General features: G+C 34.8%; 1 protein-coding gene across 1 annotated transcript in view; it reads left to right on the forward strand.

The window, feature by feature from the left end:
• LOC144969351 (matrilin-1-like) overlaps positions 1-27,038 on the forward strand; it is a 217,998-nt gene that overhangs the window by 70,054 nt on the left and 120,906 nt on the right. The gene's annotated exons all lie outside the window — the stretch shown is intronic.

A 27,038-nucleotide genomic window follows, 5' to 3' on the forward strand; every position in this document is an offset into this window, starting at 1 on the left:
TCATCAATGTCATCACCAACTTCACCTTCATCATAATCGTCATTATCTATCACCATCATCGTTTCACCAGTATCATCACCAGCACCATTATCTTCACTACCACAACCATCAACCTCACCAACGTATATTATCAATTTTCTTCAACATCGTCACCACCACTATCTTTTTTTATTCATATTGCTATTGAAGCAGCTTTTTGTGTCAATCATATTCTCATATTTCTGCTGTGTCATCTGTAGGGGACATAAATGAGAATTGTTCTTCAAATTTATGCAATCTTATCTATAGCAATGTGTTTATATTGTCACTTTAAATAAGTTTTATAAAGAAATGAGCTTGGTCATCATACAAAATCTATTTTGAATATTATCATCATCAATGTCATCCTCCTCTTCCTAATTTTCATCATCATTATCATCATCATCATCATCATCATCATCATCATCATCATCATCATCATCATCATCATCATCATCATCATCATCATCATCATCCTTATACACCCCTTTCTTGAGTATTAAAATATATTTCTGTAGTTAGTCTTATTTAATGTATTTATATTTGTATATAAATATAATGCGTGTGTGTGTGTGTGTGTGTGTGGCGTGTGTGTGTGTGTGTCTATTTTGAATATTATCATCATCAATCTCATCCTCCTCTTTATCATTCTCATCATCATCATCATCATCATCATCATCATCATCCTTATACACCCCTTTCTTGAGTATTAAAATATATTTGTGTAGTTAGTCTTATTTAATGTATTTATAATATTTGTATATAAATATAATGTGTGTGTGAGTGTTTGTGTGTGTGTGTGTGAGTGTGTCTATTTATATATTATCATCATCAATCTCATCCTCCTCTTCCTACTCTTTATCACCAATATCATCATCATCATCCTTTTACGCCCCTTTCTTGAGTATTAAATATACTCGTATTTGTGTAGTTAGTCTTATTTAATGTATTTATAGTCTTTGTATATAAATATAGTGTGTGTGTGTGTGTGTGTGTGTGTGTGTGTGTGTATAATTATTGTATGACTTTTATTTGAAAGAAGTTAAATTCATCATTCTCATTACCATCGTCATCATCGCCATCTTGATATCAAGTAATTATATACTAATTCAATAAATTGTTGTACATCTATTATTAATATTCTCTGTATGAAACTGAACCAATTATTGACCTGCCGTTGCCTACGTATTAACTAATTTGAAACATTGTAAAATACAAACAAACTATTATTATTATCATCATCATATTCGTCGCTGATACCATCATTTCTTTTGATCTCTCTCTCTCTCCCTCTCTCCTCTCTCCCTCTTCTCTCTCTCTCCTCTTCTACTCTCTCTCTTCCCATCTGTAAAAAAACTATTATTATTATCATCATCATCATCATCATCATCATCATCATCATCATCATCATCATCATCATCATCATCCATCATCATCATCTTAACTATCACTTCCATTCAAAAATTTTTATCATATATTTTATAAAATAAACTTCAATTGCACTTTTTGCTTGCAAATCTTATTTTATGTGTTCAACGTTTGATTTTCATTAAATGTAGAAGTTTAAAGAGAGAGAGAGAGAGAGAGAGGAGAGAGAGAAGAGAGAGAGAGAGAGGGGGGGGGGGGGGGAGGGAGAGAGAGAGAGAGAGATAAGTGCTATCAGCGGGACTCGTGGGCCTTCTAGTTTTCACGCCAGATTCCCGACGAGTCGGCATGTGTATAGATAGCATTGGGCCTATCGCTTGCTGTCTGTCATCAACTACTACGTATAATGTTTAAGATCTGTTTTCCGATATCCGATTTTTCTTTTACGTTTATACACAGGTACATGTTCTTACATAACGTTCTTTATTTGCTTTTATTATGACAACTCCTCGTTTCCTCTTGCCCTGTATTGACCCAACTCTGTTTATTTTCTATCTATATTTTGTTACATGTCTTCTTTTTATACGTCTATCTATCTGGCTATCTATCTATCCATCTATCTATCTATCTATCTATCTATCTATCTATCTATCTATCTATCTATCTATCTATCTATCTATCTATCGATCTATCTATCTAACTATCTATCTATCTATCTATCTATCTATCTATCTATCTATCTATCTATCTATCTATCTATCTATCTATCTGTCTGTATATCTATTAAAAAATCTAGGGAAACGTAAGATATTGAATTTTGTATTACACATTTATGTCGTATTAAATGTCTTAACTTTTAACTGAACAGTGGTATACCTGACAATCCATCTAACTCGTTATCCATCTTTTTATTATCTATCTACTAATTTCTGTCTACCGATAGATCCATACAACTTTTACACAAACACACAACATCTCCTCGTATGTCTCTCTCTCTCTCTCTCTCTCTCTCTCTCTCTCTCTCTCTCTCTCTCTCTGTGTCTATTTTTGTCCTATTCAATACATATCTACTTCCTGTTTTTCTCAATAACACTTTAACATCCTATCTAAATTTAAATCACTTACAAATCTTAAAATCTGCCAAAGAAGTTCAACACAGTTCAACTCTTCTAGTCCCGGAGTTTCGAGAGATCATATAATTCACGTGCGCCAATACACATGTCGTATTCACTTTAACAAAAGATAGTTATTCCATTGATATCTCTCCCATCTTTGCAGATCAGCATTCTCACAATAGTCACGTGCCTTTGCACGTAATCACATCTCTGTTGGTGAACTTACCTTTCTTCTCTCTCTCTCTCTCTCTCTATCTCTCTCTCTCTCTCTCTCTCTCTCTCTCTCTCTCTTATATATATATATATATATATATATATATATATATATATATATATATATATATATATATATATATATATAACATCAAATGCGTCTCAAACCGGATACTTGAAACTGAATTTTGAACTCATCTTATGTAAAATTTGAGTTAAAATAAATGCCTGTAACCAAGGTACTCTTATATAATACGTAGAAACCGTTTTGTCTCTCAAATTTATAAATGCCGGAATGTCCTAATTCTGATGATTTTGATTTTAACCAGTTAACTGCTGTACTCCTGGAAGACACGTATTTAAAAATGTGGCCAGAAAACTCGTCCTTCAAATATCGATGGATTGAAATAACCCTAATCTTGGCAAAAACTCTCAAATCTGGGACCTCTGAGGTAGGTTGTAGAGAGAATTTACAGATCACTTCTATACGGCTGTGGCCCAACACTCGCCTGCGATCGGATTAGAGAGTCCGTGTTCAAGTCCCACTCCGAGAGGCAACACACTGTTGGGTCCCTGGAAAAGGCTCTTTACTCACATTCTATCACCGCACTCAGAATAAAATGAGTTCCTGGATGTTAACAGTGTTGTAACTCTGTCAGGGAAAAAAATGTTCTATCGCCTAACTGGCGTCATGTCCCGCCTTACGTGTTAAGTGTCGTTGTTAGATAAGAACCCATTGTACAGTGCTTTGAGCACGTCAAGTAGATACTGAATTATATAAACGCTCAAGAATTTTTTCTTTTCTTTTTTTTTTTTTAAATCAAGAAGCAGTTGAGTGACATAAATGACATTGGTACCTTCTGTAAGAAAATGGGCATTTATGTCAGGAAGAAGTAAGACTTGGTGGGAAGTTGGGGAATTTCTCTTTTTCTATAAAGCTATATATTCAAAATAATGGATTGCAATCTTAGGAATGCCATAGTTGCGCGCGCACCCTTAATAATGAATGGATATTTTTTAAATAAAAGCAATAGTTTTGTCATTCAAATTATAATCCCTCCGATGTCTAATGACAACCGCTTTGTGTAGTCTAGATAGTATTTAAACGGCGAATTCATTGTTAAATTTGACGCAACAATTTAAAATGAATTGACAGATTTTGTACACGCAAATAGTGTAACTTGATTTAATCTTAGATGAAATCTGACAGATACATTGAATTAGATTATAGAGAATATTATGACTGAAACATCAACTATCTCGTCCTAGATTGTATCGAGTTTATTTTAAACCAATTCTGTTTGCTTTACAAAGCTACATTGTTGATTTTGGCTTATCTGATCAACCTTAATAGCCACCATTGCGCACTAGTAATAATAGCAATATTAAAAATAGTATATTTATATCGACTTAGAGTCAAGGAGCTAAGGGAGATGACAATTTGAAATGTTGTGATTGATTCAGGACCGAGAGAGAATTACAAAAAAAAAATTTTAAAAAATAAAAAAATAAAAACCATAACTCCGCCAGTAAAAAAAAAAAATAAATAAAATAAAATAAAAATCTGGAAAAAGAAAAATCTGTGTTCATTGTGGATTGATCCCCAGACACTGGTTATTCATGAGCTCAATCATTTAAAATAAAGCCGAAAGAACCCATCAAATTCTCAAGAGTCATTAATGAGTGTCTAATACCTTTTCTATTAATTGTTGTTTCCTTTTGAAAGAAATAAGAACAATCCAGTTCATTGACTTTACCTGCATAGATCAAACCAGGTTTATTTCTGGCTGTATTTCAATTCTCGCGTAGATATTCTTGTTGGAACGTGCAAGGGAGGGTCACCGAGTGAGACCGAGTCTTTGTTACTTAACACTTGGCCCATTAGAATGCGATGAATGAAGGCTGGAATTGGTAGCGCGCAAATCAATCCATAACAACTACTCTCCAATCACCGATTAAACACCTTTTTCTCGTTTTGGCTCGGACACGTTTACTTGTTATGTACATGATAGATTAGGATGACACAATAATTTATCATCATCATTATCATCATCGTGGTCACTTTCATCGTCGTCGTCGTTGTCGTTGTCGTCATTGTAGTCATCAGTATTTGGTCAATGTCTACAAAAGAAGAGATATCATTGTTTTTAAAAAGTTTTATTTTCCTCTTTTAAAATACCATTTGCGTGCTGTATTGAACAAGTTAAGCAATAGCTTCGTTCTATGATACAGTTGCTATATTTTATTAAAGTTCAGAACACCAGGCAAACAAACACAACAAAACAAATCATTTAGATAAATATAATACAATTAGAAATGTGGCAATAGCGGACACCAAATAAATGCTCAATTCACGTTTATCTTTGTAGGAAAGAAAACATGAATAAACTTGTCTATCCGTGTCAAAATGGTATCATGCCGGAATGAACAAGGTGGACAAAATTTGAGTTTAAAGTTTGAGTGCAGATAGGGAATTTAAAAAAATTGACTTAAGAATTAAGAAAACAAAACTATCTATCTCTCTTCAATGACGGTATTTGTTTTGATCGAAAACGTGTAAATTCGCTTGAAAATTGAATTTCAAACCCCGAAATAATACCATTTTGATTTGATTGGTCACGAATACTCAATTTACTTTGTTTTCCTTTTGCTTTTTTAATGTCAATCAGGCTTAGATAATGATTGGGGATTGAGACATTCTTATGTACGACACTGGGTCATTCAACCGTCACAACGTTATTATCGTCATAATTGCACAACAAAATGTGAACACGACGTTAGTCAAAGCCGTGCTGTCAAATATCAAATAACAGGGAAGAGAGAGAGAGAGAGAGAGAGAGAGAGAGAGAGAGAGAGAGAGAGAGAGAGAGAGAGAGAGAGAGAGAGAGAGAGAGAGAGAGAGATGTTTGCTACAAAATTGTTAAAATTCCTCTAGTCGGGACCCTTTTCATTGTCCCTTTAATTTATATTCAATTCCAATTTAGACAAGATTTGATGAGATACGGGCTTTGAAATTTTTAGAGATAGAGATCAATCACATTGTTATCATTATCTTCCAAGATGAACAACTTTTCTGATTATAAATGATTATCTCGAGAGATATTGCTGTAAACGTATCTTTAAAGTGCTTGACTACTAATGAAGCTTGGATTATTACAGTATTTTCACTTTTCATTTTGCCTATAATACTATTTCAGCCGTCGGTTCATTCACTGCATCATCAGGGCAGAATTGATATAAATGATTATCACTCTAATGAAAACGCTAATTGACTTCATACTGCCTAAATCCTCAAAACATGATCACTTAAAGTTCAGAGTGCTATATTCCTTATAAACAATCCACTTTATCTCTGAAATTACAGCTTATTAGATTTAACCCTCCGAGATTCGATACTTATAAAAAACCTTGACTGTTTTTTTTTTTTGACGCGGATGTTTACACAACAACTTTTGAAGAAATTTGGTTGGTCTATAGTCATAAAATTGCATTAGATCAAAGAATACATCTATAAGAGAGTAAAACCTCTAATGGCTTTATTGTTGTATTGGAATAGCATAAAACAAATGTAGCTCGTCTTAAATACAACAATGTTAAAACAAGCCCATAAATTTTAAGATCAGTTTTAAGATCTGCAAATAAAAATTAGTGAAAAGAAAGTATAATATGCCCGTAACATCTGGTCGATGGCCATGCAGAAAGAAAAACCACTATAAGTTCAATGAACTGCGTCTGAATATTCTTCACCCGTCTTCTGTATCTTAAAACGCAAAATAATTTAATAACTGTCCAGCACGCGGGAAATAAAACGATTTTTAAAAAGGAGAAACTGAATATTGAAGGGCATAGAGCGAGCAAACGTCATGTTAAATCATATATTCTGAAAGCAGCAAAGAGCGGATCCCTGTAAGGAAAAATCATTATCCAGACCACACATAAGGTTTAAAATTAACATTAATAGTCATGATTTCTTTGAGTGAAAACAGAAAAAATTCTTGGCCCCTTTGGTTCAACCTGGTATGTTCATCCATACTATTCCTATACACTCTGTTTTAATTGCGTATACATAAAAACACCATCCTAATACATGACGCTAAAAAAAACCCATCTCATTATGTGGTTCTGTGATATTTGAGGTGTACAATAAAATTATTATTGCTGTCCTTCCAGTTCCGTTCAATGCAATAAAATGCAGCATGCTTTTAGAGCCACCTACTATGCAGAAACTATTCCAAATAAATCAACATTCCGCATATTATGACTCATCTTCATTTTTCTCACGACATAACGATAGAGTTTATTGACATTTACAATAAGTAAACAGAGATGACTTAAAAGAATTGGGTTGTTCCATAGTTGTTAAATTCCAGGGAAGAGAGTTCCGGTCTGAAAAAGTATTTGGGCAGAAGCTGTGCCGAAATACAACGTTAATGACAGTTTCAACTAAAATTAAAATGTGATTTTCCAAAGACCAGAATAGACACAGAGAAGAGGGGTTTGTCCAAACATTGATACCCGTGCCCTGGGTGATGCCTAAAAATGACACGTCGTCGTTTATTTCCGTGGATGTTGTTGTTAATTGTGCAATTTGCTGGTGTTTATATTTGGGCGGGTTAAGAGCGTCGGAGATCTTCATGAGGTCTAAGTCAAACAGGTGACTCTGTAACAGTTCAAAAAAGTGACGAACAAACTTGTCCCTGACCTTTTTTCTCATTCAAGTATACAAAATAAGATACCATTCTTCTAAGGAATGATTATTTATTTCAGATCGAATTCCGTTTTACCTGTTTATAGATCTTGCTGTGTTTTTGTTTTTTAAAAATATTTTAGGTGCAATAGAAGAATTTTGCTTGATATGACACAATCAATACAAATTGTTCCTATTGTTATGCAAAACAGCGAAAATTCTAAGGAATTTAATTATTCGGTCATCAGAGCTTGCTATACTTGAAATCAACAGGGGGTGCCAACAGTACAATGATCTGAATGTCAACGTCTGCCAGAGACGTCTGTATGGATGTTTGTTCCGATTCAATAAACTGCACATTTAACCCTCTACAGGCTGGGTTCGCCTCTACTCCAAACCGACTTGATAACTTCACATTTACAGAGACAAGTGATCTTTGTTGTTTCGAATCCAAGGGCAATAAGTGGCGGTCTTTTTCAGTTGTTCCTTTGTGCCATAGAGAGTATTCCAGCCCGGCACGATGACGTTTTCAGTAACATCGATTGTTGTTATTGTTTGTGTTGTTGCTGTTGTTGTTTTTATAGTTGTTGTTGTTGTTGTTGCTGCTGCTGCTTTGAGTTTGTGCTCTTCTGTCTAATGTCATGTATAGAGTAGAAAGTGAAGGACTTTATCAATTGTTGTATATGCTGAAGAGAATATTAACGTTTACTCAAACAGCAATTGTTTGTGTTATTGTTCTTGTTATCATCATCATTGTTGTTGTTAATCCCTAGGCCTCTAAAAGTTTATACTCTTCAACTCAATGGTATATGGAAGAAGCAAGTGAAGGTCTTTTTCGTGTGTAAAAAATTTTTATTCTCTATTGTCTTCTGGCACTTTTCTACTCACTTCATATCTTGTTGTTACCAACATAAGTGCCTGCTCCACTCACTTTTCTGAATTAAAAATTCACCCCATACACCGGAGCATACTCAATGTCTCAATCGTTTCTATGTTATATGTTTGTGATGAGAATATTGGCTATTAAGCTTAACTGCTGGTCAAAATTATTTCGCGATGGTGGTGAACGAATCGGCGATCTCAAGAAGTGGGTGAGAGAGGGATCTAGAAATGACTTTGGGTTTGAAACGAATATTTTTGTGTTCGTGGATAGCTCACACGGTAGAGCCACGCTCTCACCTGCCAGGCGGAGTTGTCGTACCAATAAGGTCGCAGGTTCAAACCCCACCACCGCCGCGAAAAAAAATATTTTTATTCTCTATTGTCTTCTGGCACTTTTCTACTCACTTCATATCTTGTTGTTTCGTGTGTTCTGTTGTACAGTAGACAATGGTTTCTGTTTTAGAGAATGGAGGGAGAAGATTTTGTCTGAGGCTTCGAATCTCAATAACAGCGATACAAAAAAGTTTCAACTCCATTGAATCTTAAGAGTCTGAAATCCGAATTTGCAATGTTATCATTACTGGTTATAATTAGAGTAAAATTCAAGCCTTGCCTAGTAAGGGTTAATGGGTATTGAGGCAACTTGATATTCAAAGGGAAGAGTTGCCTTTGTAAGATTTAGAAACCGCTGAGATATGAAACCGTAAATAAAATTGTATCGTGCAACTGGATTGTAGCTATAAGAATACTTGATTTATTCGATGGACCAAATAGATAACTAACTAACTAACTGAATAAATAAATAACTAGATAAATCAATTCATTAATAAAAATTAGATACATACTGAAACCTTCCCCCAATTATAAATGTTTGAGAGTTTATCCATGACAACAATGTGATCAGAACAATTTGGGTCAACAGAGAAGTAGTAAAGTACAAGTTGGTCAAAATGATAAATGTTTATTTCAGTGTCTGAACATTTATCTTATTCTTTATTGATAATGTTTACTTTTTATGTTGTGTTGTCACTGCATATGTCATTATCCAAATGTTAACCTTCCGCAAACAAATGCCGACAACACCCGCCCCTATCAAAATAAACATTACTAAAACTAAACACTGTTTATTAATAAAAGGTGCCATTTTCATTTTAGTCAGAACTTTCTACTTGAAAAAAAAACAACAAATCAAAATGATCCTCAACGTGTTACAATTTTCAAACCCGATACTTCAAAAAACGTCTCAGGTTTGATAACTTTTGATAACTTAAAATATTGAGGGTCATCATAATTTATCGAGATTTGAAGCATAAACAAATTTATACCGAAACAAAATAAGGTCATTTTGTGATTGTAACACCTACAGCAGAGAGTAAAAAAAAAAAAAAGAGCCCAACAACCCAAAACCAAGCCAAAACAAAATCAACAAGAGTGTCACATTATTTTGAAATGGCAGCGATTTATATAGACTACGAGTTGATTTTTGCAGACCCAATATCATTGCGACCTGCCATAACCAAATAGAGACGACGTCCAGCCGATACAAGTTGACTGGTGTCAACTCCGAGACAAATTGTGTCTGTTTTTTCATGGAATAAAATTATAACTGGCACGCATGACACTTCCAAGTGTAAACGAAATGCATACAACAATATAAAAAAAAATTCTAGCAAATTTCAAAACTCAGAAAAAGCTAAATCAGTAAATAAAATGCGAAATAGCCGCGTTCTTGACTTTGAGGGACTCTGCAACTATTATTGTTGCCTGTCTTGTTTAAATGTTGTCGTTTTTTGGGGTTTTTTTTTTGGGGGGGGGGGGGGGTTTGGGGGGGTTGTTTTTTTTTTGTTTTTTTTTTTTGGATAACGTGTGTCTGAAAACATTCTACTTCTTCCTCTCTCTTATCATCTAAACGCTCCGTGTGATAATTTATCACAGATGTATTTTATTCGTGAGAACAAAAACAAAAATAAATAAAGAAAAAGAAAACAACAACAAACAAACAAACAAATAAAAAAAACAAACAAGAACAAAAATAAAACAAACAAATAATAAAACATTATTATTATTATTATTATTACTATTATTATTATTATTATTATTATTATTATTATTATTATTATTATTATTATTATTATTATATTATTATTATATTATTATATATTATATTATTATGATCGTTATTACACACACACACATACACACCCACACACTCACTTTCTCCCTCTCTCTCTCTATTTATTTATTTATTTCCGTCACAGCATTTCATAGAAACCCCACTGCTTTTTTTCATTTACTAGCATGTTTTAATTAAAACAATATGTAAAGCATTCTATCTACCCAATAATCTGAAACATCCACTCTCACGATGCACCCCAATGTTTCTTACACACGAGAACGGGCTTTCTATGTGCTCAAGTTTCAACATTAAATCATGATAGGACTAAAGAAAGGATTTTGTTTCCTGCGGCAGATGTGTTCCTCATTAAATATAGCCACCGACTCTAACTTCTAGCAGTGGTTATGAAGTAAATAGCAGACCTGCCTACATGAAATGTTAAAAATTCTTAGTTTTCAGATGGAAGAAATAGAAGTCACTAGAATTAACTTTACAAATTAACATTTTACCCTCAGCTGTATTAAATACGCCTTCAAAATCCTGAATAGATGCTATGAGCCACCAACGTTTTCTTTTTAACACATTGTATTGAATCAAAAATGTTTATTTATTTTTGCTGTTGAAGTCAGATATTCGTATTTTTACGAATTTTTCGTAGTAATAGACAGGTCTAGCCTACTTCAGCACATGCCTGTCAACCGAAACAATCAGGCCCACAGACCCTGAGCGTTACATACGATAAAACAACTGGTTTTGAAATAATATCTACATGTCGTCTTGAAACACCGCCATGTAAATCCTCCTATTACTGAGTCAAAATACTGTGAAAAATGCACACAAATTATAGGGCTGGTTAATTTGACAGCTTGGCATGTTTGTTAATGTGGCTATGGCCTGAACTCATCTTGTTGTTGCTATCTTTAAATGTGTTATTAGATTCATTGCTTGTTGTACGCAACTTTCTTAATCTGATCACCGTTTTAAGTGCACACTTTGATCCGCAGAATGTCTAAACTTCACAGTTCCTTATTATGTGTTATTATTATCAATTATTCCCCTTAGGCGTCTGTCTAGTTTATTCGTTTTCTTGTTTTTCTCCACTATAAATGTTAAGACTTGAATAGAGTCTTTAAAATCTTATTATATACCTGTAAAAATAACGAAATATTAATCAAAGGCGAAAAGAATTGTGTTTTCTCCGATTTAGTATGTTTTATCCATATTGTATACTTCATTGTATATTATTAATATCAAATTGCTTACTTGTGATATAAATTGTTCATATACATACATACCATACATACATACATACATTTATATATAATATATATATATATAATATATATATATATATGTATGTATGTATGTATATATGTATGTATGTATGTATATATATATATATATATATATATATATATGTATGTATGTATGTATGTATGTATGTATGTATGTATGTATGTGTGTGTGTGTGTATGTGTGTATTTTTTATTAATTTTTTTTTGTTTTGTATACGGAATTGCATTCTCAAGACACAGCGAAACATTTCACCTAACAATTATCTTAGTAAATGAACACCCTCCCCTCTTCGCCCCCTCTGAAGTCATTATTTAATTCGAGGTCACCGTAACTCTCCACTTAACAAGTTAACTACTCATTCTCCTTAGGAATACATGTACATCTTCACCAGTTCCATTTGCAAGTTCATTACACTTAACCAACTCCACCCCTATCCCACCTACAACTCTCACGTGATGGTATTACGGCATCGGAGACTCACCTTTCACTGGGATGCACATCGGAAAATTATTATCTCAGACTTTATTGTTTCGGTAAGACCGCTACTCTGTGTGTATGTGTGTGTATAATGTGTATCTGTGTGTGTGCGTATGAGTGTGTGTGTATGTGTGTGTGTGTGTGTGTGTGTAATACATGTTTCATTGCATTATTTCATTTTTTAAACTCTCACACACACTTATAAATTGTATGCATTTTATTTCTCTCTCTCTCTCTCTCTCTCTCTCTCTCCTCTCTCTCTCTCTCTCTCTCTCTCTCCCCCCCCCCCCCCCCCCCAACCCCCAAATTCCCCTTGCGCAGATCTTATCAAGTTCACGAGCTCTCCTGAAATGCACGGAACTTATATTTTTTTTAATGTGCTCACCAACACCCCACGCATGTTAAGTGGGTGTGGTCCTTTTGAATGTCCAATAGTTATAACCGTGTCTTATCGTATTATCAAAACACAACAATGTATTTTAATGACGTCACTTACACCTACTTGGCAAATTCCTACACTGTGACGGAATCAACGTGCGTGACATTTCTCTAAGTATGCTATTACGTTAATATGCAAATACTGTCATGATAATAGAAGTTGCGGCTTCGTAGTTCCTTCAGAACCATTAAACCCATAGAACCGGAGTTTATCCCGGTTTCTGCAGCGTGAAACAGACAATAGAATTGCTTGCTATCCTTTGGGTATGGCGAAGAACTTTCCAGCTACTCAATCACTGTTGTGTGGACAGGGGTCAGAAAAAAATATCAGCTTCACCCGGGATCGATTTGATCGGCCATTTGCATGTGAAGCGAGTGCTCTACCAACTGAGCTATCGGGATACCGCGGCTTCAGAGTATAGTGGTTAAGATAGAACGAAGATGACGTCAATCAAGTCTTTGTTATTGTTTTTGCCATCCACGTTTATGAGTACTTCTCACTAAACTGTACGAACCAGACTATATAAGTTCATGGTTACACATAGTTTTGTGTGTTGGTCCGTTATACTACCGGATGGCAATGTTATAAGCTTCTTAGCCAAGCGCATACTATCTATAACACTCGGCTTGAGAACAGTTAGTTGAAGGTTTGAGCATGTAGTGGGCAGCGCAAATTGAATTTCTGGAGGAGGTTCTTGACTTATATTTTCTTATTATACCCAGGTGTAAAAGGATCTACCAGGCTGGTAACGGCAAATGAACCTTTCTGCCTTTTCATTTATTGTAGTCTTGGAATATATTGATCATCCGTTCTAACCGCATCATCAATCGTGTCATTTCACAAAACAATGTGTAACCTTCATCGTTTGTAGCGTATTAAAGGGACTTAATTAACTAATCACCAAACTAGCAGTCGAATACAATAACAAAGTACCGAGTGACGTGAACTTCATCCCTCCTATAGAAGATTGAAAAGAGGTTTGCCACGTTTTAACCAATTGGCAGTCCTTTTTTCTTTTTTTCTCAATTGTCCCTAAAAGTCCTTGTTATTGTACATCAAATTATAAGATGTAACCTAAATTGTTCGGCTTAAGTGCTTATTTCGTTCTTAGCACCTTTTGTGCGATAATGCCTACCGGGAGAATGTGACACATCATGTAATGGAATTATGATTCTAGATGGGTATTCCATTTATCTTGTCTCGTAATCTAAGAATATATGTATATGAATATATGATGATGATGGTGATGATGATAACCATCCTTCTATCTATCTATCTATCTATCTATCTATCTATCTATCTATCTATCTATCTATCTATCTATCTATCTATCTATCTATCTATCTATCTATCCATCCATCCATCCATCCATTTATCTATCTATCTATTTATCAATATATCTGTCTATCTATCTATCTATCCATACACATCAATCAATCTATCTATCAATCTATCTATCTATCGATCTATCTATCAATCGATCTATCTATCGATATAATATCTATCCATCTACCTACCTACATATCTATCTATCTATCTATCTATCTATCTATCTATCTATCTACTTACCTAGATATCTATTCATCTATCTGCCTGCATGCGTATCTTCATCAAAAAGTGTAGCTGTCAATAGTTCTTTAACCCAACTACCCATGAATTCGGGATAAACGAGAAGGAAAAAAAAACAAACTACAAAACAATAAAAAAAACAAAAAAAAAACAACAAAAAAAACAACAACAATTCTGTAAAACCAACCTGCATGCCTCATGCGTTCCTTTTGATTTAATTGAACACCATAAAGATAAAATAAAATAAAAATAATAAACAATCATTCCTTTATTGCAATTGATCGTGGAAAAACTATTGCATTTCATTTTGTAATGAATAGCATTTATTATCACCGATCAAAATCATCATTCCTTTCCTCGCCAATCATAACATGCCTGCTAAAGTCTGCAAGAAATACAAAACTCAAACAAAGAGGGTCTGATAAGACGGTGTAGCCTAATTTTACTTATTTGAACTTCGTGTGTTTTTATTGGGATTGTTTTTTTTGAGGGCAGGGGTGGGGTGTTTGGGGGGGGGGGGGGGGGGCGGTTGGCTCCTTTTGCTTTGGTTTTCAATGTAATTGTATATATAGCCCACCGTTTCAATTCGGCACTATTTTGGTGTGAACCAAACACTGGAAATGAACTTAAATCAATTGTCAATTTTTTTTGAAATGGATATGGTTGATTGAGAAGGATGGACACAGTGCCATAACCAACCAAATCTCAAATCTTGTAATTGTAACCGTTTTCACTTTGAATTCATTGTTTGGAGTTTGCTTCATCCTGACATAATACCGAATAGTGGCGACTGGTCACTTATTTCTACACATTTGAATTGTGTTATGATGATTCATATTGTGAAACACATGCTAGTGTATATCTTTTATTCAGAAAAGTGTTTGGAGCAGGCACTTATGTTGATAATAACAAGAAATAAAGTTAGAAGTGTCAGAGAAAAATAGAACCCACGACCCAATACGGCACCTCTGTCTAACGACGAGAGGGACGCTCTACAATCGATGCTATCCGCCATCAAAAAAAAAAAAAAAAAAAAAAAAAAAAAAAAAAAAAAAAAAAAAAAGAAAAGAAAAGAAAAGAAAAAGAAAAGTGGTTTTAAACGTAGTAATTATCTTGAGTCCCTCTCGCGACTTCTTGAGTTCATGAGGTCAGCACACAAACACCACGAAAGTTTATTGGTGAGTTAAAATATTTTGTGATGCGCACATCTAGCAAGACAAAACCTTTATCAATGCAAATAAAAAAAAAAAGAATGTCTCTCTTCACAAAGCTGAAAATTGGTAACTTTTTGAAACCATACAAATAAATGGTCGGTTCTTATTACACGTGGTAAAGCAGGTCTGTTATATCGGGTACGAATCGCAGACAAAACATAAACAGAAAACCGTCATTTTAGTCCAAGAACTAATTTTGGAAGGCGGATCTGATAGACGTGGAGAACATTTCTATTTTGATTAAGTATCGCATTCAGCTCTTTTTGGCTTAGAACAAGTTATAATGTTTTTCTGTGTGACAAGGAAGCCAATCGAAAACCGTAGGTTTGGGCCAGGGAGCTTAAAGAATGCTCATATTCCTGGTTTACTCCAAGGGTCAAGGCAACTTTATTAATTTTTACTAAATGCTTTTAAGTTTAATTTTTTCTTTCTTTCTGATATGTTTATGATATTCGATGAAAATGGTAATAGTTGTACGATTACATTTTCCTTTTAAGCTATTATTAAATATCTTGTTAAGAAAAGAAGTCTTTATTTTTATTTTATTTTTAAATATTGATGATGGTTATCTTTTTTTCATAGTTAGTTTAATTCCGTTTTAAAAATAGAAAATAAGGCTATAAGACTAACACCCTGCCTGTTCCAAAGAGCAGCAATCGTTCAATTACATAACCCAGATATGTTCAGCAGAGAAATAATGCAGCGAAAGGATGGGGGGGGTGCCTTGAAAAAGAAATAGCAACGAGAATTTAAAATGTATCTCGTCGTGTTCAGAATCAATATTCGAATATATTCTTCTGTAAAACCATAATTTAAATGTGCATTTCCCTAACACAATATCAAAGGTATATCACGGATAACACAACCTGAGACAGAGCTTATATAACCCAATGTTTAAAAAGCCAATACATCCAGCAATGTTTAGCCGATTTTGTCAAACTTTAAAATGTATCCAATTCGTTCCAGTTTCAAATAATGTTATTGTTCTTGTTAATACCCGTTTAAACGAACATTGTGCTCCATACACAATAACATACTTTTATATTCATAAGTATCCGTACCTTGAAAAAGATTACATTATAGACATTCTATTGAGTCTATAATGATATTACATCAATAAGGAATTCTATGGCCTTTGTCAAAACGTCCGCCTCCTTTTTCAGCTCTTTCTTTCAAAACATCCAATGTTACCTTTGTCCGATCAGGTTACAGTTTCATCGCAAATTATTGTCTTTGAAAAGAAGTATTACATTATGTAACCTTGTAAATTGTATCACAATTGTTGCTTTGTGTTTTAAAAGGTTAGTGTTGTATTAATACCAAAAATAATCCATTAACCCAATAACCCATCGACAAAATTTGACACACCCAACTATCATAATATGTACAACAGAGTAGAAAGAGAGGCAAGCAACTCCAGTGGAACTAAGGCAGAAATTATCCAAAGACGACCCTTCCCCAAACAAGTCGTGCTTCGGCCGTTAACTTCTTGCGCTTTAAATAAGTGCAGGTTGTGTTGGACGAAAATTATGCCATCAATTTTAGTTGCCTCTTTGTCTATTTATTTATTTGAATGCATTGCCAGTTCTGAGACAATAATGCGCAAGAGATTAATATCATGAGACCTTTTGGAGGCTTTTAGTATCAAAAAATTCTTCGCTGCTTCCTCAGATCATATAGCCCTCACGTTGCCATCATAATAGTCTTCACAATATTTCATATATTAATATCTTGCACTGATGTCCGCTCCTTATCTGTCTCTCTCTACCCTCGTGTTATCAGGATTCTAGTCCTCTGAGATTAGCCTTTCATCTCTCTAGATTACTTTCTATTCAAACGTAAAGAAATTGGTCTTTTTATGTCACCCAAGACATTTGTTTAGCGCTGCCTTGGAATGCAATTTTTAATGATAAAACCACTAAAAACTTGACTATGAAGCAAACAACTTTTGAACTCTGATATCTCTTTGACATCATTTCTTCAGAGTTCAGAATTTTGACGTGTTTATCTCATCAAGAATGACCCACAAAAGACTACATAGAAGATCGTGCAACTTTCGAATGGAATTGTGCTTTAGGAATGATCTCGCTTTAAATTTTCTATGATGAGGTCTCGCACATGAATGAAGATGTTTCCACCGATGAATATTCCTCAAATTAAGTAAAGATTGATTCTAATTATGTTAAAAAAAATAAGGGATAATATTAATTGTTGATACATTTACTTCCACACACTGTCTACACTGGACTTAGCTGAAACTTCTCGTTATTGAATATTGTAGTTATAAATTGTAATGTTTATTACATTTGCCTACCTATAACAAGGCAGTGTCATATGAAACAAGGTCATAGTAATAAATAAAGAAAACAACTCATAAATTGTTGGACAGCTGGTGAGAAATTCTGTCTAGACAATATATCAGAGTAGTGGGTGGTAGAATAAGGTTAAAAAAATAAGTGGATGAGAGTTTCGTGTCTGAAATTACTGTTGGAGCATGCCCTGTTATCCGGTCAATGCCCTGAGCTAATGACATAATGTGGAATGATGATCCGGTCTTTTAATTTTTTCTGTACTTTCATCAAATCTTAAAAGACCCAGGTACCCATATCCATGCACAGATCGGTGATAATAAAAACCTTTGCACCCGGAATAGGGTCAGAAGATTGACTTTGGCAATTCATTCAGTACCCACAAATATTTCCTTTTTCCTTTTTCAAAATTGAAGATTTGTATTTTGCCCTTTTAGATTTTTTAAAAGTACAGAATTACCACCCCCCCCCCCCCCCCCCCCCCCCCCCCCCCCCCCCCGAAGATTAGCAACAATAAGACTAAATTTGCTTCAATATTTGAAATACCTTGATTAAGTTATTTGGTTAGAGACCAAAACACCCATTAAAAAATACAATGATTATATTATGCGACTCTGGCCAGTGAATTCTGAGTCATATTTCGGTCATCGCACTATAATGGTCTAAATAGTAAGATACGACAATTGGTTTAAAATTGAAGTAGACCTCCGACTGTAAAGGGGTTAAAATGATTCCTTAAAAACACGATTTTCTGACAAAAAATGAATATCACCATCACCATTCTCCAATCAACTCTGGTTATCAAATCTGGTCTTTGATGTAGAATTCATATTGAACGTTTACAATCAATTCAAGTTATAATTTAGCACAAGGGTAAGGAGTTAATCCAGGACACAATTCCTGACCCAGATCGAATATTAAATGGATTGCAGTTTTATGGTTGTATCAGGTTGAGAGAGAGAGAGAGAGAGAGAGAGAGAGAGAGAGAGAGAGAGAGAGAGAGAGGGGGGGGGGTAAGGAGATATAAGCTAAAATACAAAACGTATTCCTTGATCTCATTAAAAATGATTCGATTCTTTGTCCTGAAATGGGAAAAGAACTGAAAATGGAACCAAAATATAAATAGATTTTCAGACCCATTGTGCCCGCCTTACCTTAATAAAGACGTAAATTCCAGTTTCTTGAATATAAGGGGAAACAATTAAAACTGCTTGCTATCTTTTGAAAACTCATGTATCATATTCTTTCACTGTACTCAGGTGTAAAATGAATACCTGGCCGTTAACAGCGATGTATCTGTCGGTAAGAAAAAAAATGAAATACCGCCTAACAGGCGTCATGTCTCGTCCTACATATTAAGGGTTACTATGCCCAGGTTTCTCTTGTAAAGCATTCTCCTTTGAGCACGTTAGTGAATATTGCGCTATAATATAGACGCTCGATTTTTTGTTTCATTTTGACATAATAACTTTTTTAGATAAGAACAAAAAATAAGGAAAAAAAACCAACAAAACACCGAAAAAAAAACACCCCAAAGAACATCCGGTCAATGGATGTGATTATAATGATGTCTGGCTTTGTATTGTTGGCACAAAGACGACCTACCTGCAGCCAGATTTATGCATTTTGATATCAATGACCTGCTAACCTTCCATATATTTAACACATTATCACAAAGCACCCATACATCTTTGTGGACAAGAAGCTTTCAGCGGATTCGATCGTTAGATTCGTTTGATTTGCTGCATTTTTTATTAGGTATTTTATTACGCCAGGCTCGTAATGTAAAATAATAAATCAGCATACGAAAATTTGAGTCGGTTTCTGTGGAAAAAAAGGATGTGGTGGGTGGGTAGGTGACTTAGATGGTAGAAAATCTGCCTTAACAGAGACAGATTTAGTCGAAAAAAAAAAGTGCATTTATCTTTTTTTTTAATGTACATTTGTGTGAGTTTGTGTGTATGTGTGTGTGTGTGTGTGTGTGTGTGGTTGGGTGTGTGTGTGTGTGTGGGGGGGGGGGTATTACATCCGTCACCCAGGCATTCCATGAGGGAATTAGGGAATCCATGTAATGTCAACAGGAATCATCCATGTTGTTCAGTGAGCACATTGGGGTTAAAAATGTTGCCCAAGGAAAAAAGAGAAGTGTCTGATAAAGCGGAGTACTTTGAACTCTCCTGATTGCAGTGCATTGCTAAAACACTCGGTTACCTCACCGGAAGAGAGATGTGTCAAAAATAAACAACAAAAGCAGACAAAAAATGAAACAAACAAACAAACAAACAAACAAAAAACAACAATAACAAACCCAACCGTTTACCAAGCCCAAATGACTTGCATACAGACAGATGTTCGAACTTAGACCCTCGTTTTGAAGCCAAAGATGCATCGAAAAAATGTTGCAAATAATCGGTTCCGACAATAATTACGGATGAATCGCGATACCGCGTTGCTTTTAAAAAGCGATTACTATTAAGTCTGACAATTTTATGAACGACCTCTTCCCTTTCCTCTTTTTTCTATTTAAAGCCATAATTTATTTTATATTCATATCGTGGTCGCTTTATTACCCCCTCTTTCTCTTCTATATGTACTTTTACCGCCGATCTAGTCTCAAAATGTTGAGCCGCCAGGGCTTTTTTCGTCGGACATAATAATATAGAAAGTGCTGATCTATTGTTAAAGGGAATATTGACAATGAATTTTATCAAGAGATTTTTTTACGTGTGTTTGTGTCTGTGTGTAAGTGTGCGTGTTTTTTCATCCTATTAATTATCATCTTTGTCATGAATATATATGAAATATTCACCAGACACTCTCTACCCCAATCTCTGAGGTATTTGAATAATTATGAATATCGAAAACTTGACACATCCATCGTTAGGCGCGCGGGAATACATCCGAACTGACTAGCACGTAACGGTCGTGATTGATCTTCTTTTTGCCGCGATTTTAAATTTCGCCCGCCAGCTTAATATTAGATTCGACGGAAAATACTAAACGATAGACATGTGGCCTATATTTCATTCTCACTAGTCAAAAATTGAGATCCATTCCGACTCCACAAAAGAATTTTTCGAAAAAAGAGATAGTAAAAAGGAAAAGACTAAAATATTTATATCCCTTTTCGTTTTTTGATGCTCTTATTGCTTACAGCGAAATTTGTAGATTTGAGTGCAGCCTGCTGCTATTCTTTATGTAGTTTTGAATCATGACTAAGAAAGAAGGCATTTGAATTCCTGACCCTTCTGCCCTACACTCACAAAACGTTTTCCGACATTATGACTTGAATTACTTCCTTCAAATGTCGATTCATTAAGATTACCCCCCCCCCCCCCCCCCCCCCCCCCCCCCACAAGATACAGAGATTGCATCAAGTTACAAGTTGTGAGTCAGCTAAATTCATAGATATTATTTGAAGTAACAAAGTTCTTGTTAACATACCACATTCGTGGAAAAATTATGTGCGCTGAAAGTTTGGAATCTGTATCACAAGGTGCACAATATCATAGGCAGAAATTTGTGAACTCACAATATGAATAGATACCAATTTTCACGAACGTTCAATTTAAGGATCTTGTTGAAGTGTTGCAGTTGTAAATTCTTTTCTTTTTCTTTTTTTTTTCCCCAGTCCGTTACTCAAACAGTAACAGATAGACTTTTGGCAAGTAGCATGCGGCTTTAGCCATAGTTGATTTTACTTTCGTTTCAATTTGGACAATATTTTTCTTTTTCGATTTACTAGTTATACAGAGTTTATAAGATGCGCCTTTTATTGTGCCACGGTGAATTTACTCAAATCGGTCTTGCTATTTCCCTTTGTTCTGCTTCAAGTCGACCGTGTATCTCAATGAAATAAACATACTTTGCAAAACGGAAACAGGAAATTTGATGAGTTGAGAGTGATATATAGAAAAATTCTCCTGCATGGCTAATTTTAGATTCATGCTTCGTTTCCATATCTTATCAAGCAATTAAATTTAATTTGTCGCCTCGGATAAAGGATGAAAGTGGCTGAGTCTTTATTTGTATTTAAGGGTGAGGTTGGCTAACGATTAAATTACCAGTACATATGTGTTTGTTTTTTATCGTCTGTGACTCTGCTTTCATTGCATATAATTAAATAAATAAGAAGAGATAACAATATACCGCTTGCTCTCAACCTCTCTTTTATTTCATATCAAACGCAGTGTGTCTTGTGTGAAAGCCACGTAGCTATAAATGGATTAACGCTTTACAATCGGGATTATATTTTATACGTCTTAGACTTAGATACCATAACTTCTACGTCCGGATCTGGAGAATTTGTTGTAAGAGGCATTTTTGGTTTTTGATTATTACCACAACTGTGCAGCAATCGAACATGGTTACAACTTACTGTTTTCAATTTAAAAAAAACAATGCATACTAGACGGTCTATAGTATTTGGACTCAAAGTCACATTACGTCATTACCGTCTTAGCAAAAAAAATTAAAGGGAGAAATGATAGTTTGATAACAAATCTAATCTTGCCATTAAAAGGTTAAACATACTCAGAATGAGAACACACACTTATGAGAGTACGCGGTTTTTTAATGACATAATTTGGAGGGTTCAGGAGTCTTACAGGGTTTTAAAACATAAAAAAATTAAGTTATTGCCGAGTTTTTGCATGGAATGCGAGTCAGGCACACGGAGTTAATCGTGGTCAAGGGCAGCCTGGTGTAAATTGTGTGCGAGCGATCTTCAAAAGAATCTGGAAAGAGTTGATTGAATAGGCAAAAAGTTAAGAATAAAATTTATCTGCTGGTTTTGTGATGGTGGTTGCGATGCACACGCACCTAATAGTTTGGGGGTAATAGTAGCAGTGGTGGTAGTAGTAGTAGTAGTAGTAGTAGTAGTAGTAGTAGTAGTAGTAGTAGTAGTAGCAGTAGTAGTAGTAGTAGTAGTAGCAGTAGTAGTAGTAGTAGCAGTAGTAGTAGTAGTAGTAGTAGTAGTAGTAGTAGTAGTAGTAATAGCTGTAGTTCTAGTAGTAGTAGTAGTTGTTGTTATTATAGTTGTTGTATCTATTGTTGTTGTAGCACTAGTAGTACAATGTAATATGAAATAGAGCATGAGAATAAAGGAGGAGGAGGAAGGTCAGGTAAAAGGTGAAGAAGGAAGAGGGGGAAATTAGTTAGAAGAGGATTCATCTCAGTCTATCAAAAATACGTTCGTTGTCTGTGTGTTTGTTCCTATTGTTTGTTATTATTTCGTCTTTGGCTACACTTTGACCTAGGTATTTCTACTTTTTAATAAGCTGTCAATTTTGTATTTTTAGAATTATTATTCAACCGAGGGAAATATGATTCAAACTAAATATTTCAACTATTTGTGGAGGCAGAGTAAACCATTGTATTGTGATGAATTTAGCTCTTGTATAAAACAACACAGAATAATTACTACAAACCAATTGTATATGTGATGATGATACAAACCTCCACATTTAATAAACATTCTTGATAGAAAAAAAAATACCAATGCAAATAGGGTAGGCTCGCTACATGAAATTGTTTACATTTGTTGCCATGGCTACGTGTTGCATCGTTACCAGTTTCTTTTGTTTATTGGAGCTGAGCATAAAACTAGACTTGTTTACAATAATAAACGTCTACTTCATTCTCGTCTGAAAGAGTTTTCCTGTTGTTCTTTTTTACATTGAAGAAACCGTCTTTAAGGCCGTAGCAAAACATTATTATGCTTTTAATAAAGAAGAGAATTTAGTTGCTTTTTGAATGGAAAACAATTCGTCATACCAATGTATCATTTGGTCAATAATAGTCTTGCATGTGTTGCATGCATGACACAATTCAAGAATCCTCAGTTAAAAGGGCAATATTTTATGAAGAAAGCAAATGGCTATAATAAATTATAGCCGGTGTGTCAACTATAAATATAATTTTATTACTAAATATTTATTGTGGTCCCATCCTCTCAGTCTAGTATCATGTCGGAGTGAGCCAAATACCGAATAATGATTTTTATTAAAGAATTTATCAGAAATCCTAAATTTTCGTTCTCGGTCTTTAAGAATTGATGCTCCCTCTCTTTCTCAATTAAAACATATGAAAAGACTAGCATGTGTAGTTTCATTATTTTGTCTATAAACTTGATTTTCAGCATCTAAACTATCCTGACAATATTCAGTTTTGTGGCGGTGGGTCACATTTAATAGCGCCTCTCCCTCTCTCTCTCTCTCTCTCTCTCTCTCTCTCTCTCTCTCTCTCTCTCTCTCTCTCTCTCTCTCTCTCTCTCTCTTCGCCCAGTCCCCATTCTCAAACTTTACTTTTTGAAATGTTTTATGCCGTTGATTTTTTTTCTGGGCAAAAGTGCATGTACACGTAATAACATGAAATAGGTAAACAGAACAGAGAGAAGACTTTTCTTTTTTGAACAATAGACAAAAGGCCGAGTGGGCTTAACCCACGACTGTATGCCATGTTAACAAGTACTAAAAACGAATCTGTTTTGCCAGGAAAGACAGAAGTCAATGGATTGAATTCATATATATCTTCAGAAAAAAAAAGAACAAAAAAAGAAATGGCAAGTTGGCGCTGATTTTGTAATCAAATTCGTTAAATAGTTGCTTTTACTAAAGCAGACATCTTGAGTGAAAGGTATTTTAATGTAAACATCATAGTAAATCACCTACACGATGACCTAGAAAAAGAATGTAATTATAACAGACTTAAAACAGCATGGGGTGTCCCAATAAAAATTCAAAGAAAAGGGTGTGATCTGGCAAGAAGTAAGCTGGATCTAAAGAACAAACTGTATCGCATCCCTAAAAAGAATAGATATTTTAAACAGGTGTTGCTAGGGGCTCGGTAGCTCAATCGGTAGGGCCCCCAACTCTAATTCAAATTATTGGTGTTATCTGGGGGCCTTTTTATGTTGGCATTGATTAGGTATCCGGAAGAACGTACTTTGCGATATTCTATCATCTTATCTGGAGATTTGCAATCAATTATTTTTTTTTTATTATAAAAAAAGCGAGTTTTTTAAAAATCCAATGCCAAGTGAATAATATGATCAACACGCTTTACCGCTTTACGAGTGTCCCAAGAAAACAGCAATACTTTACACGCATCAAGAGATTCAGATAAAGTTACTCACTTTTACAATTATGTGAGCAGAGAGCATCCTCCAAGGCATCAACTTTGTCCCACCACACTGTGGGTCTCGAACCATTGACCTACCGGTCAGAGGCCAAGTACCATAGCATAAGACTATAAAGTGGTACACAATATTATTGCTACGCGTTTAGATAAAATACTCACAACGTCCATCGTCGTATAGATAGTATGCAGATGACGTCACTCAGGCCTTTGTTATTGTTTTTGCCATCCGCGTTTGTGAGTTGTTCTCACTCAACTGTATTAACCAGACTATAAAAGTTCATGGTTACACAGAGTTTGTGTGTTGGTCCGTTATACTTCCGGATGGCAATGTTGTGAACTCCTTGGCCAAGCGCATTCTATCTATATAACGTACCAACACACACAACTATATGTAACATTAAACGTTTATAGTCTGATTGATAGAATTTACTGAGAACTATTCATCAAAACGGTTGTCTAAAAACAATAACAAAGAGATGAGTTACGTCCATTTCGTTTCTTTTATTAATCTCGTTGATGAACTGGGAAATGAGCTTTGATGATAAACATTTCAGAGTAGACTATTTTACAAGTTAGGGGTCATTTTTATCAATGTGAACTAGCCTCAAAGTTTTCTGCCAAAGTGAAAAGGGCGTTTTGTAGTTGGAAGACAGCAAGAACATCAATAATACGTGGATTTTGAAATAACAGAAATTTAAGAATAGATTGAAAGAAAACTGAAAAAAAGACAACATATAAATGGACCGATGGTCTGTAAACAGAAAAGGTCCAACAGGAACAACAGTTAATGTCAGAAAACGAATCGTGAAACCTGGTGGTCTGATGATAAAACCTAGCCTAGAAAATGTATGTCCTGACTGTATTCATGCCGATTGTGCAGCTTAAAGAAAGAAAGAAAGAAAGAAAGAAAGAAAGAGAGAGAGAGAGAGAGAGAGAGAGAGAGAGAGAGAGAGAGAGAGAGAGAGAGAGAGAGAGAGAGTTTACTGAAAAAATAAACAAACAAGCCATCTGAGAAAGAATAGCTTATGTCACAAGACCGACATAGACTATCTGTATCGTCAGAAAAAAATATTCTGCAGTCATTCTGTCATCCGCAAGATTGATGTGATGTTAAGTGGGCTTAACCCACGACTGTATGCCATGTTGACAAGTACTAAAAACGAATCTCCTGTTAAGATTCAACACAACAAAAAATCGAAACAGTGCATGTTATTTTATGATAGGTAGACTATACTGCCGTACTCTTTAAAAAAAACATATCAAAAATTTTGGCCAGAAAAATCGCCCTTCAAATATCGGTCGATTAAAATGATCTTCATCTAATCAAAAACTCTTAAACCTTGGCTTTATTTCCACTCAAATATCAATTAAAATGAAATCCCAGGTTTGAGAGTTTTTGACAATATAAGGGTCATTTTAATAAATCGATATTTATAGGACCATTTTTTTCTGGCCAAAATTATAAAATCATGTTTTTTTTTCGGAGTACGGCAAAATATTAGGTCATAAACATTTCCATCAGTCCAGTGTGGATTTTTAGAATGGTTGAGATAATCTCTGACGGTCACGTATAGGTGTCGACGCAATTTGTCTAATCCGCCTGTACCTGTCGCAAACTTAAGGTAAAACCACATTACTCCGACAAATTATAAGCTGAAACCATGTTATAGTATTGCAAATACCTTACTCATTTAAAACTTTCAAAATAAACATTAATCTGGGATGGACTATATAAAATGCTAGCAAACATCGTGGTACGAGCCAGTGACTCAAAATATCGAACTTTTCATTCAAGCCAATGCAAGAAACAACGTAATGAATACTGATTCAATTCAACTAAACTCTCATCTGCTTGAATTCGTGATACGTGAAATATTTAACAAAATTGAGCGTGTCACCTTGAAAAAAGGAACAAACCACGTAACATGGTTTCAGTTTGCTGGTTTGTTTATTTGTTTGATTGTATTTGCTTGTTTTCATTGAGTGGGGGGTGGGGGTCGAGTAGGGTAGTGGTTCTTGGAATACGCCTTTTATTCACACTTCTGTGGTAAATCCTCTTCTGTAAAACGATCTAAATATTGTTAAAGTAAACTTTTTCGTAACACATTGCGGCAGTTATGAAATGGGGAATGACCATCAGTGCGGTCGCTTCGAGTTCGACACAAAGAGATTAAGAGATGGACAGGTGGACATTAAGT

The sequence above is a fragment of the Berghia stephanieae genome, chromosome 3, assembly GCF_034508935.2.
Source record: "Berghia stephanieae isolate SIO BIC M18660-M18661 chromosome 3, UCSD_Bste_1.3, whole genome shotgun sequence".
Classification (NCBI taxonomy): domain Eukaryota; kingdom Metazoa; phylum Mollusca; class Gastropoda; order Nudibranchia; family Aeolidiidae; genus Berghia; species Berghia stephanieae.